This window comes from Tasmannia lanceolata, unplaced genomic scaffold, assembly GCF_043159265.1.
Source record: "Tasmannia lanceolata isolate RefF3 unplaced genomic scaffold, GAP_Taslan_0.1 ptg000054l, whole genome shotgun sequence".
Taxonomy (NCBI): domain Eukaryota; kingdom Viridiplantae; phylum Streptophyta; class Magnoliopsida; order Canellales; family Winteraceae; genus Tasmannia; species Tasmannia lanceolata.
In genome coordinates this window covers 851,396-857,515 of record NW_027518731.1, presented here as the reverse complement: position 1 = coordinate 857,515, position 6,120 = coordinate 851,396, and positions in this window count along the sequence as shown.

Genomic DNA, 6,120 nt, shown 5'->3' with positions numbered 1-6,120 from the left:
GGAGATCCAAACTGTTGATTTGTTGCACCCTTGCCCATAAAATCATCTCCATTGAATGATCCTAACTCTTCAATCTATAGATATTTCTAAATGCAATTTATCTACATATTAGAGGGTTAGGATCATTCTATGGAGATGATTTTTTCGCTTGTGATTCCTAAATCAAGTGTGCTAATAAGACACATGCACTCTATTTAATTGAAAGGTCTCAGATCCCTTGAGAGACGTCCTTCAGAGAGAGAGAGAGAGATTATATGGTGGCCGACCATGTATGAAGGTGCAGCTCAGGCCCACATTATTTGGGTGATCCAAACCGTTCATTTGTTGGTCCCTAAAGAGATAAGATGTGCCCCAAAATATCTTCTCCATTGGATGATCCTAACCCTCCAATTTATGGAGGTTTAAAATTGACGGTACAAAATAGAAATCTGCACAAAAAAGAGGGTGAGGGTGAGGGTTCGGATGAACTGTATGGAGAGGATTTTTTGGGATACACCCTATCTACGTAAGGCCCAAAAATTAATGGTTTGGATCACCCAAACATTGCGGGGCCGGCCACCTTATATTATCTCGTTAGAGAGCGGTCTTTGTGTTGACTAAAATAAACCCCAACAAGTACGATACATGATACCATAGAAGTCTCAAGTAAGTAAGTAACTATATTTACTCCGTCAATGACTCAATGCCCGCCAAGAACATGCTATAACGACAAAGAAGAGACCATGGCCGATTTTTTTTTGCCAATGTATTAATCTTAGTTGGAGAAGGGCATGCCACAATGCCAGCAATGCGTGTTATGGCCAATAGAATCCCCAGTACGTTCAAGCGGGTGTTTACCCACTCGACGTTAGCATTCCTCCAGTATTTATTCAAAAAGTACTTTGGGGATTACCCCATGGGATGATCCAAACTCACCATTTGATGAGCCACAAAGTATTTATGTTGGGCCCAAAAAATTATTTCCATAGGACAATCCCAACCCGATCTATAGAGGTTTCCATAATATGCAGTATTACGGATATTCTGGATATTCTCCGTGATTCCCTGTATCATGGCCATATTTAGCTCATTAACTTGCTGCTATTAGGACCTTCCCTGTATAAATGATGTCCCTATTTAGCTCATTAACTTGCTGCTATCAGGACCTTGATTATAGGACATGATTCACTGTAATTAGATTGATTTACTTTCCATATTTAGCTCCTTGTATTTTCTATTTAACTGGCAATCTGTACATCGATTGATTTAATCAATACATGAGAATTTTGTATTGCCCTATACTCAAAGTTTATCATGGTATCAAAGCAGGGTTGAAACCTGCTTCTTCTGTCTTTTAATCTTCTCTTTTCTTTATATTGCTGCCATGGAAGAATCACCTTCTTCCACAGTAAAGAAATCTTCACAAGTGGTTGATCCATTCGACAACCCTTACTCTCTCCACCATTCCGACAGCCCCACGGCTGTTCTCGTCTCTCCACCTCTCAATGGTGATAATTATGCTACATGGATTCGAGCCATGAAAATGGCTTTAAGGGCCAAAAATAAGTTGGGATTTGTTGATGGATCCATTACAATTCCGAGCAAAAATTCTGAGCAGTGGATTAGGGTCAACGACATGGTCATCTCTTGGTTCTTGCACTCTAGCATGCCGGAGTTGGCTTCAAGTGTGATATATGCAGATTCTGCACATAAGATATGGGAGGACCTAAAGGATCGATTCTCACAACCTAATACCACGAAGGTTTATCAGATCAAACAAGACATAGTGGATTTGAAACAGGGTAACCTTTCTATTTCATTGTGCTTTACACGTCTCAAAATTCTTTGGGATGAACTATCTTCCTACATCTCTCCCCCGGATTGTCAATGTGGTGCTTCTAAAAAGTTTGTTGAATTCATTCAACAAGATCAAGGCATGAAATTCTTACAAGGATTGCATGAGTCATATGCCCCATTAAGGAGTCAATTGCTTCTCACGGACCCCTTGCCGTCTCTTGCTAAGCTATATTCTTTGGCTCTCCAAGAAGAGAAGCAAAGAGAGATATCATCAGCACATCAAACTAAAATGGAGGCTGCTGCTCTTGCATCCAATGCCTCTAAAGGGAATTACCGTCCCTCGAATTCACCATATCGAGGACAGAAAAATCAATTGCATTGTGATCATTGTAACATTGATGGTCGCACTGTTAACAATTGCTATAAAATTCATGGATACCCACCAAAGAAGACCATAACCGATTCCATCAACTCATTGGCAAGATGGGTGTGTTGAGCCTTCTCCAACACCCTCCATCTTGAGGGGGGGGGGGGGGGGGGGGGGTATTACGGATATTCTGGATATTCTCCATGATTCCTCCATATTTAGCTCATTAACTTGCTGCTATTAGGACCTTCCCTGTATAAATCATGTCCATATTTAGCTCATTAACTTGCTGCTATTAGGACCTTGATTATAGGACATGATTCACTGTAATTAGATTGATTTACTTTCCATATTTAGCTCCTTGTATTTTCTATTTAACTGGCAGTCTGTACATCGATTGATTTAATCAATACATGAGAATTTTGTATTGCCCTATACTCAAAGTTTATCATGCAGTTCCTCTATTGATCCTAGGGCTAGGATCATCCTATGGAAATGAATTTTCAGGCCCAACGTACTTACGTTGTGGCTAATCAAATGGATGGTTTGGATTATCCTATGGTGTATGTTACCGGCCTAGATGGGTCCCACTAAGGTAGAATACATTAGTTAATATTTTTGTGGTGTTTTCTCTCTAGTTGTGAGTAGGATAAGAGTCTTAGATATCAGGGTTATCTAGATTAGTAGTGGGTAGGAGGTTTATAGGAAGTGATAAGTTGATTTTCTATAAATAATATGTAATTAGTCTTTTTCAAATTAATGAAGAAATTATCCTAGAAATTGTGTCTTTGACCACAAAGGAGAATTGATCATTCCCTTGAAGTGGATCAAGAGGTTGATCTTCCCTCTAAGAAGATCAATTCTGTTACGAACCATATTTGGCAGCCATGATATTTTTTCCATGATAAATTAGTGTGTCAAGGGGGGTAGGGCTGGTGGGAGAAGGAGAGAGATTTGAGAGAGCAAGATTGAGATGAGGGAGGGTGAGAAGTGGCTAAAAATCAAGAAAAAGTCTATCTTTGAGTACAATTTTTTGTTTCCTGATTTTTTCCTGATTTTTACTTCTCACCACTTGGAGACGCTATTTTCCTGATTTTTTGTTTCAGGATTTTTAGCCCCCTTCACCCTCCCCATGCCATCTCTCACCAGTTGGAGAACTAGTTTATCATGAAAAAAAGATTCATAGAAACCAAACGTGCCCTTAGTACGAGCATGTATAGTCCAATATTTTCCAAAAAGTACTGTACTACTTACACCATAGGATGATCTAAACCTAAGCCTGCATGTACTTCTCCATCTTCTCCTCTTTGCCCCTTTGCAAAACCTAATTGCTAGTTGAGTTCTTTAGATAAAGTACAAAGTGGTCAAGTTGCGAGGTACTTTAGGTTGGGTTCACTTGGGTGTACCTTAGAGCAATTCTTCAATAGTTGAGAACTCCTTGATGTCTAAATGTAAGGATGAATGTACTAATCATTTGGCTTGGTCTTAACTCACAGGATCCACAATTAGTGTAGTTAGTAAAAATTTAATATTGTCGCGGGGTATAACTTTTGGGAGATGATAAATTTGCACCCCTTTAACGTCAAATGACGGCAAAAAGCATAAAATTCATACCCTTCTCTCTCTCTCTCTCTCTCTCTCTCTATATATATATATATATATATATATATATATATATATATATATATATATATATATATATATATATGTTTTTGACATCATTCAGGGTACAGGGGTGCGAATTATCCTACAGGGGGTGCAAATTTATCATCACCCTAACTTTTACTTTAGTTCTACTATTAAAAAAGGGATGTGTTGATGCGGGCACATGGTAGGACTAGGGTTAGGGGTGTAAATGGATATTCGAAAATTCGATTACCATCCGCATCCGAATCCGTTTAAAGCGACTATTATCCGGATCCGTTTCAAGCGGATATTATCCGAATCTATTTATGAGATATCCGGCTCTTAGTGGATGCGAATCTGGTAAATGGTATATCCAATCCGTTTAACATTCGAATCCGAGAAGTAAATCCTTTTTATTTATTATTAATAATATCATTAATATTTATTTTTAGTAATGACACATCTTTTGTTTCTAAAAGAAAAGGGAATTTTCTTTTTAGAAAAAACAAAAACAAAAAGTGTTTTGGGTAGGAAATGAAGTAATCTCTCATTTTAAGGGCATTCTTGGAGTTTTACATGGCTTCTTTATGAAGCAACAAATGTGGGCTATAGGATGAAAGAGACAAATGGATGATGGTGATTGAAAGAAGATGTCATAGTTTCTAGAGAATTCTAGAGTAAAAAGGCCATAGTCATTGATGGTAAATGGACGGCTCATATCAATTTTCCAACCTAGGCTTATATAAAAACCCAAAATGCAATTAAAAGAGAGGACTTCTAAGGTTTGCAGGAAGAAGCAAGAGAGAGGAGAAAGGAGGAGGCTGAGACACCATCTTCGGCATTCCTTGGTGCCTCCAACCCCACCAAAATCCACTACCGCCCCTCTCCACCTTCTCACAATCACCTCCATCACCGCCAGTCACCTCCATCTCTAACCCAATCCCCATCTCCATCCCCATTTCTCTTCATCTTCCACAATCAGCACTCCTACTTCCCCTGTTCAAAATAGCCCAAACTCATTCCATCATATACAAAAAAAAAAAAAAAAAAAACCCAAAGACCACTACCACTACCAACACCATCATCCATCCTCAACGCCTCTCTCTCTCTCTGCCTTTGTTTTAAAAGGAAGAAGAGGATCTCATATACTTTAGGGTTTGAGAGTTAATTTTGTGAAGAGAAAGTAGAGGTCTGGTTTTAGGGTTTGGAAATTTATTCGAGTAAGAAAGAGAAGAAAGATAAAGTGCTGCCATAAAATGTTCGAATTTGCCGGATAAACTGATACAGATAATATCCGAATTCGAACAATATCCGACGGATATGAATTCGGTAATAGATATTAAATCTCCGTCAAATTCGAATGTATACTGTAATCGAATTCGGATATAGCCATATCCGATTCGAATTCGATCCGTTTACACCCCTAACTAGGGTTATCAATAGGGTGGATCCGCTGTCTAATCGGATCCAAAATTGACAGTCTAATAGGATCCAAAATTGACCTTGTAATTTGATCGGATCTGGATTTAGGTTGTTCATTTATTTGCAAAACACATGATTCAGTCTGACCCCTTTGCAACCCTACACGGGAGGTAGAGAAGGTGGGTAGAGTGGGGGGAGGGATGTCTAGATGTAACATTTCTTTGCATTGAGATTTTAAGATGGAAAACTTCATGGCCAAAATTAGGTGTTTTCCTTTCCAGATAGATGGTATTTACATCCATGGTTTTAAACCGAAACCGAAATTTAAAGATTTCGGCCGAAATTATAAGCTTTTCACCGAAATTTCCACCGAAACCAAAATTTCCACTGAAATTTCGTTTTCGGCCGAGCCGAAATTTAAAACCTTGTTTACATCTTGGAAAGCCTTCTCTCATGCAACTAAACTAATGCCCTGTTTCTTTTAAGATTACGACCACCGATTGTCAGTGACAAGCCAATTATTGGACTAAAATTACGTTTATATTTTAGTGCAATAATCGGTTTGGCAATCACAATCGGTTGTCATAATCTTAAACGAAGGGCTTAAATAAAGTGGTGAAAACTTGGAAATGTTTTTCTTTCCACCAATTTTCACAACTTTCATGCGAATCATGCAAGCCCTTTGGTTGTTTGGATTGCAAATTTTTTTTCCTAAAGTTTGGAAAGGAAAAATATTTCTAAAAATTCCTCTTTTTTCCACACAAAAAAGATAGATTTAAGGAACTCTACACAAGTTTTACTAGAGGGACCTTCAATTTAAGATAATATCCCTATAAATTGATCATATTCATATCATTTCCCTCTAACTCTAACAGGGATAAAGAATCATCGGACCATGTATTACTTCATTGTCCTTTCTCTTACTTGAT